Below are 15,888 nucleotides of genomic sequence, written 5' to 3'. Positions count from 1 at the left end.
ACAAGAGTTGTGTGTAATGTTTTGTCAAGTCAAAGACAGGGTCACCAAAACCATAAAACCAGCTAAAACGATGCACTAACCTTTTACAATCTCCATCAGATGACACTCCTAGGACATTATGTTAGACAATGCATGCATTTTTAGTTCTATCAAGTTCATATTTACATCCAAAAACAGCGTTTTACTATGGCATTGATGTTGAGGAAATCGTTTCCCTCCAATAACCGGCAGTCAAGTCAGCGTCACAAATTAAATAATTAAAATTAGAAAACATTGGTAAAATATTATATTGTCATTTAAAGAATTATAGATTTACATCTCTTGAACTCAATCAACTTGCCAGATTTCAAAATAACCTTACTGGGAAATCACACTTTGCAATAATCTGAGCACTGCGCCCAGAAAAATACGCGTTGCGATACAGACTAGACGTCATGTTGGGGAGATCTAAAATCGAAAATACTATGTAAAAAATCCATTACCTTTGATTCTCTTCATCAGATGTCCTTTCCAGGTATCACAGGTCCATAACGAATGTAGTTTTGTTCAAAAAAGCTCATCATTTATGTCCAAAAATCTCCGTCTCGTTAGCACATGATGTAAGCCAGCCGGACTTCTCGTCATGAACGAGGGGAAAAAATATATTTCCGTTCGTTCAAACATGTCAAACGTTGTATAGCATAAATCATTAGGGCCTTTTTTAACCAGAACATGAATAATATTCAAGGTGGACGAATGCATACTCTTTTATAACGTATTGGAACGAGGGTACCCAACATGAACTAGCGCGCCAGGTGTCTAATGGGACATCAACGTTCCATGGCTCTTGTTCGGTCAGATCTCCCTCCAGAAGACTCAAAACACTTTGTAAAGGCTGGTGACATCTAGTGGAAGCAATAGGAAGTGCCAAAATATTCCTAAACCCCTGTGTTTTTCAATGGGATAAGTTTAAAGTCAATACAACACATCAGGTATCCACTTCCTGTCAGAAAATGTCTCAGGGTTTTGCCTGCCAAATGAGTTCTGTTATACTCACAGACACCATTCAAACAGTTTTGGAAACTTTAGAGTGTTTTCTATCCATATATAATAAGTATATGCATATTCTAGTTACTGGGTAGGATTAGTAACCAGATTAAATCGGGTACATTTTTTTTATCCAGACGTGCAAATGCTGCCCCCTAGACCCAACAGGTTAATCGTGTAACTGTAATTAACTAGGAGGTCGGGGCACCAAGGAAAATATTCATATTACAAAGTTATAATTTTCCTAATATAACTTTCAGATATTATAATATCTGATCTATAAGTCTTCTGATTAATGATGTATTCGTTTACCTCGTCAGTCTCATTCCAAACGTTGTAAATTGTTGGTTATCTGCATGACCCCAGTCTTCACTATGAGTCATCCATACATCATTTGTCTTAAAATCATTTATTTACTAAGTAATTCACAGAAATGCATAACAAACAGTAGATATCGTTACAAGAGATGATAGAGGAATGTGCCCTAGTGGGCTTAACCGGCATGGCGGCTTGTTAGACAAAAGGTTGATAAAAGTTGATAATTATAACAATTGAAATGCTAATTCTTTGCACATGAACGCTCAGTCATTCGGGAACAATTGCAATCAATATATATATTCACGCTCAGTGTGTCGTCGGGATCTTGGTTGAAAAGTTCGTTCTGTTGGAGAGTTTGTTCTCGCGTTCTTTCTCTCTCTCTCGGTTAGAATGGATATTTCAAAGTGACATTCATTAATGTCGTTATAGGACAGATGTTTCGTCGGTCTTCGAAATTCAATGATACCGAATTCCTAGCTGCAGACTAGTAATTAATATCAAAGTCTTGTTATTATTCTGTCAGTATCGATAGTCTAAGAGTTTAACCACGTGGTATGGTAAACCTCTCTGGGCTAGGCGGGACGAATTCGTCCCACCTACGCAACAGCCAGTTGAATCCCGTGGCGCGATTTTCAAATACCTTAGAAATACTATTACTTCAATTTCTCAAACATATGACTATTTTACAGCCATTTAAAGACAAGACTCTCGTTAATCTAACCACAGAGTCCGATTTCAAAAAGGCTTTACAACGAAAGCAAAACATTAGATTATGTCAGCAGAGTACCCAGCCAGAAATAATCAGACACCCATTTTTCAAGCTAGCATATAATGTCACAAAAACCCAAACCACAGCTAAATGCAGCACTAACCTTTGATGATCTTCATCAGATGACAACCCTAGGACATTATGTTATACAATACATGCATGTTTTGTTCAATCAAGTTCATATTTATATCAAAAACCAGCTTTTTACATTAGCATGTGACGTTCAGAACTAACATACCCCCCGCAAACCTCCGGGGAATTTACAAACAATTTACTAAATTACTCACGATAAACGTTCACAAAAAGCATAACAATTATTTTAAGAATTATAGATACAGAACTCCTCTATGCACTCGATATGTCCGATTTTAAAATAGCTTTTTGGTGAAAGCACATTTTGCAATATTCTAAGTACATAGCCCAGCCATCACGGGCTCGCTATTTAGACACCCAGCAAGTTTAGCCTTCACCAAAATCAGATTTACTATTACAAAAGTTTGATTACCTTTGTTGTCTTTGTCAGAATGCACTCCCAGGACTGCTACTTCAATAGCAAATGTTGGTTTGGTCCAAAATAATCCATCGTTATATCCAAATAGCGGCGTTTTGTTCGTGCGTTCCAGACACTATCCGAAATGGTAAATCAGGGTCGCGAGCATGGCGCAATTCGTGACAAAAAAATTGTAAATATTCCATTACCGTACTTCGAAGCATGTCAACCGCTGTTTAAAATCTATTTTTATGCCATTTTTCTCGTAAAAAAGCGATAATATTCCGACCGGGAATCTCCTTTTAGGTAAACAGAGGAAAGAAAACAAAGCATTCTGTCGACGCGGGCACGAGCCTGAGTCTCACAGTACTGTAACCAGCCACTACCCAAACGCGCTACTTTTTTTCAGCCAGAGCCTGCAAAGCCCCGATTCAGCTTTTTGCCGCCTTCTGAGAGCCCATGTGAGCCGTAGGAAGTGTCACGTAACAGCAGAGATCCTTTGTAATGGATAGAGATGGCAAAGAAGGCCAAGAAATGGTCAGACAGGGTACTTCCTGTACAGAATCTTCTCAGCTTTTGACCTGCCATTTGAGTTCTGTTATACTCACAGACACCATTCAAACAGTTTTAGAAACTTTGGAGTGTTTTCTATCCAAAGCCAATAATTATATGCATATTCTAGTTACTGGGCAGGAGTAGTAACCAGATTAAATCGGGTACGTTTTTTATCCAGCCGTGTCAATACTGCCCCCTAGCCCTAACAGGTTAAAGTTCAGTAAGAGGAAGGCATGGTCAAACCTTCAGCCAACTCGTAATGGAGTGGAGGCTCGGTCTGGTGATAGAAGCCCTGGGTGGGGGTTATATTCGGAATAACAGAAAAGGGCTGTGTCATGATGCCAGGTCCCGTCTGTACATGGGGGCGTGCCGATAACTTGGTGAAACTTTAAACAGAAATACAATTCTCTCACATTAACATCTTACAAGCATCCCAACATATTCCCAATTGCTTTATCCTTATTCATTCATTTTTATACAACCATTAGATGTAAGTCTCACAACTGAGGCTATTATATAAACAGCGCCATGGTAATATGGCCGTATTGTCTCTCATGAGCTTCACAAAATTGTACCTAACGGACCAGTTCGTAGCTGGAATCTTCACCGATCTTTCATACCTTCTCCAAAACATAAATGTCGTTCGGTTCTCCAATTCTGTGAAGTGGAAGAACCCCTTGGTTCTTTCTATGAAACCCACTCTGTCTCCATACCGTGGCCATGAGGCAGGACATTCTCTTAGGAATTTACGACCGCTCTCACAGAGCCTGGGTGTGGGAGACAGAGGTAGGGGGATGGTGCATAGAAAACCCAAAGAGGGCAATGTCATGACAAGATTAAACAAAACTTTGTTTAATGTGTGAAATCTCACCCCCAAGAAGACATTTTGTGAATGTATAGACATATTTAGTGCAGAAATGTTTAAATACGCTTCATTGAATTCAATTCAAACAACTTTGTCACTTAAGTAACCAAACCTACAAGCTTTGTGTGCAAGTCGAAGACAAGCGTATGTTTATGTGTGTCTATTTCAGAGTTTCTTCAAGGACTGTCTGTTTGACCTGTGCGAGCTGGATGGTGCTCAACCCATCCTGTGTGAGTCCATCGAGTCGTACGTCAATGACTGTCAGGACCGAGGAGTCACCATCGGAACCTGGAGGAACAGCACCTTCTGCCGTGAGTACAGATCAATGTTGGGGTCAATTCCATTTCCATTCCAGTCATTTCACAAAGTAAACCAAATTCTCATTCCAAATGTCCCTCACTGAAAAGCATTAAAGAGAATTGGAATTGGTATTTCAAAGTGCTTCCTGAATTGACTGGAATTGAAATGGAATGGACCCCAACCCTGGTACAGATACATGTTATACGTAATAATAACAAGGAAGAGACGGATATTGATGATGAAGATGGAAATTGTAGTGATTCATATAATAATAATGATTTCTTCACTCACCAAAGACCCTGCTGTTATTAGCACATCAAAGACCAAACAATACACTCTAACAGTACTGTTCCATATAATCAACAAAGTCATTATTAAGAGACAGTCATGTTTTAAAGTAGACTTATCTCCTAAAGTCTCCTCTTCCCTCCTCCTCTCCAGCTCTGACATGCCCCCCCAACAGTCAGTACGTGCCCTGTGCCGCCCCTTGCCAGCCCACCTGTGCCTCCAGACCCTCCACAGGGTGTGATGCTCCCTGTTCAGAGGGCTGTGTGTGTGACCCTGGTTACGTCCTCAGCGCCGGGGACTGTGTCAAAGAGAACTCCTGTGGCTGCAAAGACACTAACGGACAGTACTACGAGGTGAGTGTGTTGTGTGTGTCGGGTGATGGACTTTGTGTGTGTGACGTGTATGTAACCAACCAGCAACCATCCACTGATTAACTATTGTCTCTCCATCCATCTCTCCTCCTTCCCTCCCTCCCTCCAGCCTGGTGAGGAGTGGTACGTGGAGGACTGTAAGCTGAAATGTTATTGTAACGCTCCCTTCGTCACCTGCAATCCTTCTGATTGCCCTCCAATGCACGAGTGTAAGGTCCAGGGTGGAGAGCTGGACTGCTACCCTACAAGTAAGTTCCCTGACATAAACAGTCCGTACAAACACCCACACACACTCATAATGGTGTTTTGACGTCTGAGGTCTTGGATGGTAGGGTAGGTGACCAGGCTGTGACCATATGAGTTGACCAGACAGCACAAACAGATCTGAGACTTGGCTATAATATCTTTCTCTCTTATGTCTCATGCTGTCTCCCTCTGTCCCTCAGCCCCAACTACAGTCAAACCAACTACTCCCATACCAACTACACCTAAACCAACTACTGCCAAACCTACTACCACAAAACCACCAGGTGAAATTAACAGACAATCATCTGTTCTCATTCTTACGATCAGAATCAGAAACCGCTTTCTGTATTTGCACAAATCAGTTAATTGGTAACCAAATAATTCCTGATACTAACCCCTTGTCTCCCTTTCACCACACCCTCTTACCGTCTCTTCTTTGCCTCCCCCATCCTCCTCTCCCTCTCTCCCCCAACAGTGACGTGCCCTCCCAATGCTGAGTACATAGAGTGTGGCCCAGCCTGCATCCCCAGCTGTAAGGAACCCTCCACCAACTGCACTGGCTCCTGTATCAGTGCGTGTTTCTGTAAGCCAGGCTTTGTGTTCAAAGGCAGACGCTGTGTCCCCATAGAAACATGTGGCTGTCTGGAGGGAGGTGACTACTATGAGGTACGAGACCATCTGGGATTGTTAGTCTGTGGTTAAGAATGTACTTTGTGATAGAATATGACACAATAGAATGTGATATACAATATTGTGTATGATATACCATACAGCATACCAAACGATATATGATACACGATATACGATGTGATACACAATATGATACGATATCATACGATACGGTACTTTTACTGTCCAGAATGTCCACTCATTTGGATATTGATAGTACTCCTCTCAGCACATCACAAATATACTTTAAAAATGACCAACAACATAAGGAACACACACATACATTCACAGAATGCACAAATAAACTTTACAAAAAAATGAATGGGCAAACAACATGTTAATAATTCCTCTCTCCCCGTCTCTGTCCTTTTAGCCAGGAGAGATCATCTTTGGTGACGGCTGCTCCAAGCTTTGTCGTTGTGCTGGAAACTACATCCTGGACTGTGTGGACAACTCCTGCTCTCCCACGGAGGAGTGTCGCAACGGAGCCTGCTATCCCAAAGGTACTGTTAGCTGAGTTATAATAACTTGTATTAGCAAAGTTATCATAACTTGTATTAGCTGAGTTATCAAACTTGTATTAGCTCAGTTATCATAACTTGTAATAGCTCAGTTATTATAACTTGTAATAGCTCAGTTATCATAACTTGTAATAGCTCAGTTATTATAACTTGTAATAGCTCAGTTATTATAACTTGTAATAGCTCAGTTTTCATAACTTGTAATAGCTAAGTTTTATGAACTTGAATTAGCTGAGTTTTTATTTTACCTTTATTTAACTAGGCAAGTCAGTTAAAACTTCTTCAGGATTGTTTGGTCCCCACCAAGCAAACGTAGGCTAATGCGATAAGCATGAGGTTGTAAGTAGCAAGAACATTTCCCAGGACATAGACATATCTGACATTGGCAGAAAGCTTAAATTCTTGTTAATCTAACTGCACTGTCCAATTTACAGTGTCTATTACAGTGAAAGATTACCATGCTATTGTTTGAGGAGAGTGCACAGTTTTGAACATAAAAGTTATTAAATAAGGAAATAGGCACATTTGGGCAGTCTTGATACAAAATTTTGAACAGAAATACAATGGTTCATTGGATCAGTCTGAAACGTTGCACATACACTGCTGCCATCTACTGGACAAAATCTAAATCGCAGCTGGGCTGGAATAATACATTATGGCCTTTCTCTTGCATTTCAAACATGATGGTACAAAAAATACAAAAAAACGGTTGGTTTTTTCTTTGTATTATCTTTTACCTGATCTAATGTGTTATCTTGTCCTACATTCCTTTCACATTTCCACAAACTACAAAGTATTTCCTTTCAAATGGTACCAAGAATATGCATATCCTTGCTTTAGTGCCTGAGCTACAGGCAGTTAGATTTGGGTATATCATTTTAGGCGAAAATTGAAAAAAAGGGGTCAATACTTAAGAGGTTTTTAAGAACAAATGTTTATTTACAATGACGGCGGGTTAACTGCCTTGTTCAGGAAAAGAACAACCATAGACTTTTACCTTGTCAGCTCGGGGATTCAATCTAGCAACCTTTCGGTTACTGGCCCAACGATCTAACCACTAGGCTACCTGCAGCCCCAGTTATCATAACTTGTATTAGCTCAGTTATCATAACTTGTCGTAGCTCAGTTATCATAACTTGTATTAGCTAATTTATCAGATCTTGTATTAGCTCAGTTATCATAACTTGTATTAGCTCCCTTATCTTTACTTGTATTGGCTCATTTATCATGAATTGTGTTTGCTAAGTTATCACCACTTATATTAGCTGAGATATCTTAACTTCTCTTTCATCAGATAGCATAAGTTGTATTAGCTCAGTTATTGTATTAGCTCAGTTGTCATAACTTGTATTAGCTGAGTAATTATAACTTGTATTAGCTCAGTTGTCATAACTTGTATTAGCTCAGTTATCATCGCTTATATAAAGATGAAAGGCTTTTCAAATCAATTATATTGGTAAGGAGTTCCATCGTGAAACCCATGGGAACAGCCAACCTACAGTAAAGTGGATCGTTCGTAGAGTTTGATTCCTAGCTATGCAAACAGACAGCCTTGTTTACAGTATACATGTATTATGTGCAGCTTGGAAAACACTATTTACATTTTGTCAGGCATCATTTGGTGAAAACAATAACCCAACTATGTGAACACTGAGTCTGTATTATTTCCATCAGCCAATTACTAATCTCACTCCCAACTTTATAATCACTATTCCCCCCAGACACCTCTACCTGTATCGCATCTGGTGACCCTCACTACACCACCTTCGACAAGAAGAAGTACAACTTCATGGGGAACTGCAGCTACCTGATGTCAGAGCCCTGTAACCACACGTCAGTGCCTCACTACGAGGTGCATGCTGACAACGAGAACCGCTTCAACAAACCAACCATCTCCTACCTGAAGGCTGTGCATGTGTACGTGCGTGGGGTGAAGATCTCCATCTTGAAGGGAGGCACCGTGCAGGTGAGAGAGAGAGGGATTGATGGAGGGATAGGGTTGGGGGTAGAGAGAAGAAGAGATGAGGAAGACATTTGAAAATGTTTAAAAACGTAACAATGGAAAGAAATACTGATAAAATGCAGAGCCCTGCATGTACGCATTCAATATAAAGTAACATACACAGTCAAGAACAGTTTGTCATTGTATTCAATAAATCTTTATTGTCACCGAAGGAAATTTCCTGAGCAGCATTAAATGCATAAAATTCATACAAAACACAGAACAGCTGATGAAGAGGAAGCTAAAAAACATGAAAAAGAAATGCCCCTCACTAACACATGTCTGTGTCCTCTTCTCCTCCTAGTTGAATGGTATCAATGTGAACATCCCACTGACCCCAGCTACAGGCGTGTCTGTTTTGAAGTCTGGTAAACACTACACTGTAGCCATGGACTTTGGTGTGACCGTACGATATGACGGAAACCACTACATGGACATCAAGGTCATCAAGGAGTGAGTCAAAACTGCTTATGCAGCTTGGTTTCTCTACTACAGTTTTGGTGACCCCGACATGATATATCATTAAAATAACCATATAAACACAACATAAAAATGAAAACCAAATAGAAACATCTCACATTGTAATATTTTTATTTTATAACGTTGTCATTAAAATTCTACAAAAATGCTTGACTCATCGGTCTGTTTGCTCCTCTGTATTTAGCTATAAGGACAAGCTGTGTGGACTGTGTGGAGACTACAACGGAAACTCCAACGATGACTTCAGGAAACCCGACGGTTCTCTGACCACCAACCCCAATGACTTTGGACACAGCTGGGTCACAGATCCCAAGTGAGTCATGCCACCAGTTATTCACACACACACACACACACACACACACACACACACACACACACACACACACACGCACACGCACACGCAGGCACACACACAAAGGCACTCACAAACACACACACATGACTGATTCACCCTGTCTCTGACTCCAGTTGTAACAAGAAGCCCAACACCACCATCCCAGGCTGTACTGATGATGAACTGGACAGGTATGAGAGCTCTGGCTATTGCGGCATGCTACTGGACAAGAACGGACCATTCGCTGTCTGTCACCCCAAGGTCAACCCCAATGTGAGTAACTACCGTAATGTGCGGAATATAGTGTCCTACCCAATGTGAGTAATTACTGTAATGTACAGAATATAGGGTCATATCATATTTTGTCTTTAAGATTGTCGTGTCTTTGGCATCATTAAAATTGAAGACATTTTTATCAAATAACTCTCTGTAATTATTATTACGCGATTAAACTGATTAATCGTGTAACTGTAATTAACTAGGAGGTCGGGGCACCAAGGAAAATATTCATATTACAAAGTTATAATTTTCCTAATATAACTTTCAGATATTATAATATCTGATCTATAAGTCTTCTGATTAATGATGTATTCGTTTACCTCGTCAGTCTCATTCCAAACGTTGTAAATTGTTGGTTATCTGCACGACCCCAGTCTTCACTATGAGTCATCCATACATCATTTGTCTTAAAATCATTTATTTACTAAGTAATTCACAGAAATGCATAACAAACAGTAGATATCGTTACAAGAGATGATATAGGAATGTGCCCTAGTGGGCTTAACCGGCATGGCGGCTTGTTAGACAAAAGGTTGATAAAAGTTGATAATTATAACAATTGAAATGCTAATTCTTTGCACATGAACGCTCACTCATTCGGGAACAATTGCAATCAATATATATATTCACGCTCAGTGTGTCGTCGGGATCTTTGTTGAAAAGTTCGTTCTGTTGGAGAGTTTGTTCTCGCGTTCTTTCTCTCTCTCTCGGCTAGAATGGATATTTCAAAGTGACATTCATTAATGTCGTTATAGGACAGATGTTTCGTCGGTCTTCGAAATTCAATGATACCGAATTCCTAGCTGCAGAATAGTAATTAATATCAAAGTCTTGTTATTATTCTGTCAGTATCGATAGTCTAAGAGTTTAACCACGTGGTATGGTAAACCTCTCTGGGCTAGGCGGGACGAATTCGTCCCACCTACGCAACAGCCAGTTGAATCCCGTGGCGCGATTTTCAAATACCTTAGAAATACTATTACTTCAATTTCTCAAACATATGACTATTTTACAGCCATTTAAAGACAAGACTCTCGTTAATTTAACCACACAGTCCGATTTCAAAAAGGCTTTACAACGAAAGCAAAACATTAGATTATGTCGGCAGAGTACCCAGCCAGAAATAATCAGACACCCATTTTTCAAGCTAGCATATAATGTCACAAAAACCCAAACCACAGCTAAATGCAGCACTAACCTTTGATGATCTTCATCAGATGACAACCCTAGGACATTATGTTATACAATACATGCATGTTTTGTTCAATCAAGTTCATATTTATATCAAAAACCAGCTTTTTACATTAGCATGTGACGTTCAGAACTAGCATACCCCCCGCAAACCTCCGGGGAATTTACTAACAATTTACTAAATTACTCACGATAAACGTTCACAAAAAGCATAACAATTATTTTAAGAATTATAGATACAGAACTCCTCTATGCACTCGATATGTCCGATTTTAAAATAGCTTTTGGTGAAAGCACATTTTGCAATATTCTAAGTACATAGCCCAGCCATCACGGGCTAGCTATTTAGACACCCAGCAAGTTTAGCCTTCACCAAAATCAGATTTACTATTACAAAAGTTTGATTACCTTTGTTGTCTTCGTCAGAATGCACTCCCAGGACTGCTACTTCAATAGCAAATGTTGGTTTGGTCCAAAATAATCCATCGTTATATCCAAATAGCGGCGTTTTGTTCGCGCGTTCCAGACACTATCCGAAATGGTAAATCAGGGTCGCGAGCATGGCGCAATTCGTGACAAAAAATTGTAAATATTCCATTACCGTACTTCGAAGCATGTCAACCGCTGTTTAAAATCCATTTTTATGCCATTTTTCTCGTAAAAAGCGATAATATTCCGACCGGGAATCTCCTTTTAGGTAAACAGAGGAAAGAAAACAAAGCATTCTGTCGACGCGGGCACGAGCCTGAGTCTCACAGTACTGTAACCAGCCACTACCCAAACGCGCTACTTTTTTTCAGCCAGAGCCTGCAAAGCCCCGATTCAGCTTTTTGCCGCCTTCTGAGAGCCCATGTGAGCCGTAGGAAGTGTCACGTAACAGCAGAGATCCTTTGTAATGGATAGAGATGGCAAAGAAGGCCAAGAAATGGTCAGACAGGGTACTTCCTGTACAGAATCTTCTCAGCTTTTGACCTGCCATTTGAGTTCTGTTATACTCACAGACACCATTCAAACAGTTTTAGAAACTTTGGAGTGTTTTCTATCCAAAGCCAATAATTATATGCATATTCTAGTTACTGGGCAGGAGTAGTAACCAGATTAAATCGGGTACGTTTTTTATCCAGCCGTGTCAATACTGCCCCCTAGCCCTAACAGGTTAAAGTTCAGTAAGAGGAAGGCATGGTCAAACCTTCAGCCAACTCGTAATGGAGTGGAGGCTCGGTCTGGTGATAGAAACCCTGGGTGGGGGTTATATTCGGAATAACAGAAAAGGGCTGTGTCATGATGCCAGGTCCCGTCTGTACATGGGGGCGTGCCGATAACTTGGTGAAACTTTAAACAGAAATACAATTCTCTCACATTAACATCTTACAAGCATCCCAACATATTCCCAATTGCTTTATCCTTATTCATTCATTTTTATACAACCATTAGATGTAAGTCTCACAACTGAGGCTATTATATAAACAGCGCCATGGTAATATGGCCGTATTGTCTCTCATGAGCTTCACAAAATTGTACATAACGGACCAGTTCGTAGCTGGAATCTTCACCGATCTTTCATACCTTCTCCAAAACATAAATGTCATTCGGTTCTCCAATTCTGTGAAGTGGAAGAACCCCTTGGTTCTTTCTATGAAACCCACTCTGTCTCCATACCGTGGCCATGAGGCAGGACATTCTCTTAGGAATTTACGACCGCTCTCACAGAGCCTGGGTGTGGGAGACAGAGGTAGGGGGATGGTGCATAGAAAACCCAAAGAGGGCAACGTCATGACAAGATTAAACAAAACTTTGTTTAATGTGTGAAATCTCACCCCCAAGAAGACATTTTGTGAATGTATAGACATATTTAGTGCAGAAATGTTTAAATACGCTTCATTGAATTCAATTCAAACAACTTTGTCACTTAAGTAACCAAACCTACAAGCTTTGTGTGCAAGCGTATGTTCATGTGTGTCTATTTCAGAGTTTCTTCAAGGACTGTCTGTTTGACCTGTGCGAGCTGGATGGTGCTCAACCCATCCTGTGTGAGTCCATCGAGTCGTACGTCAATGACTGTCAGGACCGAGGAGTCACCATCGGAACCTGGAGGAACAGCACCTTCTGCCGTGAGTACAGATCAATGTTGGGGTCAATTCCATTTCAATTCCAGTCATTTCACAAAGTAAACCAAATTCTCATTCCAAATGTCCCTCACTGAAAAGCATTAACCTCTCTAGGCTAGCCACTGCTATCCTGTGGCGCGATTTTCAAAACCTTAAAAATCCTATTACTTCAATTTCTCAAACATATGACTATTTTACAGCCATTTAAAGACAAGACTCTCGTTAATCTAACCACACTGTCCGATTTCAAAAAGGCTTTACAACGAAAGCAAAACATTAGATTATGTCAGCAGAGTACCAAGCCAGAAATAATCAGACACCCATTTTTCAAGCCAGCATATAATGTCACCAAAACCCAGAAGACAGCTAAATGCAGCACTCACCTTTGATGATCTTCATCAGATGACAACCCTAGGACATTATGTTATACAATACATGCATGTTTTGTTCAATCAAGTTCATATTTATATCAAAAACCAGCTTTTTACATTAGCATGTGACGTTCAGAACTAGCATACCCCCGCAAACTTCCGGGGAATTCGCTAACATTTTACTAAATTACTCACGATAAACGTTCACAAAAAGCATAACAATTATTTTAAGAATTATAGATACAGACCTCCTCTATGCACTCGATATGTCCGATTTTAAAATAGCTTTTTGGTGAAAGCACATTTTGCAATATTCTAAGTACATAGCCCAGGCATCACTGGCTCGCTATTTAGACACCCGGCAAGTTTAGCACTCACCATAATCATATTTACTATTATAAAAGTTTGATTACCTTTTGTTGTCTTCGTCAGAATACACACCCAGGACTGCTACTTCAATAACAAATGTTGGTTTGGTCCAAAATAATCCATCGTTATATCCGAATAGCGGCGTTTTGTTCGTGCGTTCCAGACACTATCCGAAATAGTAAAGAAGTGTCGCGCGCATGGCGCAATTCGTGACAATAAAATTCTAAGTATTCCATTACCGTACTTCGAAGCATGTCAACCACTGTTTAAAATCAATTTTTACGACATTTTTCTCGTAGAAAAGCGATAATATTCCGACAGGGAATCTCCTTTTCGGCAAACAGAGGAAAAAAATCCCAAAGGCGGGGGCGGTCGGGGTCACGCGCATAAGCCAGTGTCCCTTGATCGGCCACTTGAGAAAGGCGATAATGTGTTTCAGCCTGGGGCTGGAATGACGACATTCTGTTTTTTCCCGGGCTCTGAGCGCCTATGGACGACGTGGGAAGTGTCACGTTAGAGCAGAGATCCTTAGTAAATGATAGAGATGGAAAAGAAGTTCAACAAATGGTCAGACAGGCCACTTCCTGTAAAGGAATCTCTCAGGTTTTGACCTGCCATTTGAGTTCTGTTATACTCACAGACACCATTCAAACAGTTTTAGAAAATGTAGGGTGTTTTCTATCCATATGTAATAAGTATATGCATATTCTAGTTACTGGGTAGGAGTGGTAACCAGATTAAATCGGGTATGTTTTTTATCCAGCCGTGTCAATACTGCCCCCTAGCCCTAACAGGTTAAAGAGAATTGGAATTGGTATTTCAAAGTGCTTCCTGAATTGACTGGAATTGAAATGGAATGGACCCCAACCCTGGTACAGATACATGTTATACGTAATAATAACAAGGAAGAGACGGATATTGATGATGAAGATGGAAATTGTAGTGATTCATATAATAATAATGATTTCTTCACTCACCAAAGACCCTGCTGTTATTAGCACATCAAAGACCAAACAATACACTCTAACAGTACTGTTCCATATAATCAACAAAGTCATTATTAAGAGACAGTCATGTTTTAAAGTAGACTTATCTCCTAAAGTCTCCTCTTCCCTCCTCCTCTCCAGCTCTGACATGCCCCCCCAACAGTCAGTACGTGCCCTGTGCCGCCCCTTGCCAGCCCACCTGTGCCTCCAGACCCTCCACAGGGTGTGATGCTCCCTGTTCAGAGGGCTGTGTGTGTGACCCTGGTTACGTCCTCAGCGCCGGGGACTGTGTCAAAGAGAACTCCTGTGGCTGCAAAGACACTAACGGACAGTACTACGAGGTGAGTGTGTTGTGTGTGTCGGGTGATGGACTTTGTGTGTGTGACGTGTATGTAACCAACCAGCAACCATCCACTGATTAACTATTGTCTCTCCATCCATCTCTCCTCCTTCCCTCCCTCCCTCCAGCCTGGTGAGGAGTGGTACGTGGAGGACTGTAAGCTGAAATGTTATTGTAACGCTCCCTTCGTCACCTGCAATCCTTCTGATTGCCCTCCAATGCACGAGTGTAAGGTCCAGGGTGGAGAGCTGGACTGCTACCCTACAAGTAAGTTCCCTGACATAAACAGTCCGTACAAACACCCACACACACTCATAATGGTGTTTTGACGTCTGAGGTCTTGGATGGTAGGGTAGGTGACCAGGCTGTGACCATATGAGTTGACCAGACAGCACAAACAGATCTGAGACTTGGCTATAATATCTTTCTCTCTTATGTCTCATGCTGTCTCCCTCTGTCCCTCAGCCCCAACTACAGTCAAACCAACTACTCCCATACCAACTACACCTAAACCAACTACTGCCAAACCTACTACCACAAAACCACCAGGTGAAATTAACAGACAATCATCTGTTCTCATTCTTACGATCAGAATCAGAAACCGCTTTCTGTATTTGCACAAATCAGTTAATTGGTAACCAAATAATTCCTGATACTAACCCCTTGTCTCCCTTTCACCACACCCTCTTACCGTCTCTTCTTTGCCTCCCCCATCCTCCTCTCCCTCTCTCCCCCAACAGTGACGTGCCCTCCCAATGCTGAGTACATAGAGTGTGGCCCAGCCTGCATCCCCAGCTGTAAGGAACCCTCCACCAACTGCACTGGCTCCTGTATCAGTGCGTGTTTCTGTAAGCCAGGCTTTGTGTTCAAAGGCAGACGCTGTGTCCCCATAGAAACATGTGGCTGTCTGGAGGAGGTGACTACTATGAGGTACGAGACCATCTGGGATTGTTAGTCTGTGGTTAAGAATGTACTTTGTGATAGAATATGACACAATAGAATGTGATATA

At 41.0% G+C, this 15,888-nt stretch overlaps 1 pseudogene; it reads left to right on the top strand.

Moving 5' to 3' along the window:
• LOC106577901 (IgGFc-binding protein-like) overlaps nt 1-15,888 on the top strand; it is a 117,019-nt pseudogene that overhangs the window by 39,035 nt on the left and 62,096 nt on the right.

The sequence above is a fragment of the Salmo salar genome, chromosome ssa18 (genome assembly GCF_905237065.1).
Source record: "Salmo salar chromosome ssa18, Ssal_v3.1, whole genome shotgun sequence".
Taxonomy (NCBI): domain Eukaryota; kingdom Metazoa; phylum Chordata; class Actinopteri; order Salmoniformes; family Salmonidae; genus Salmo; species Salmo salar.
This window is presented reverse-complemented; position numbering and strand designations above follow the sequence as displayed.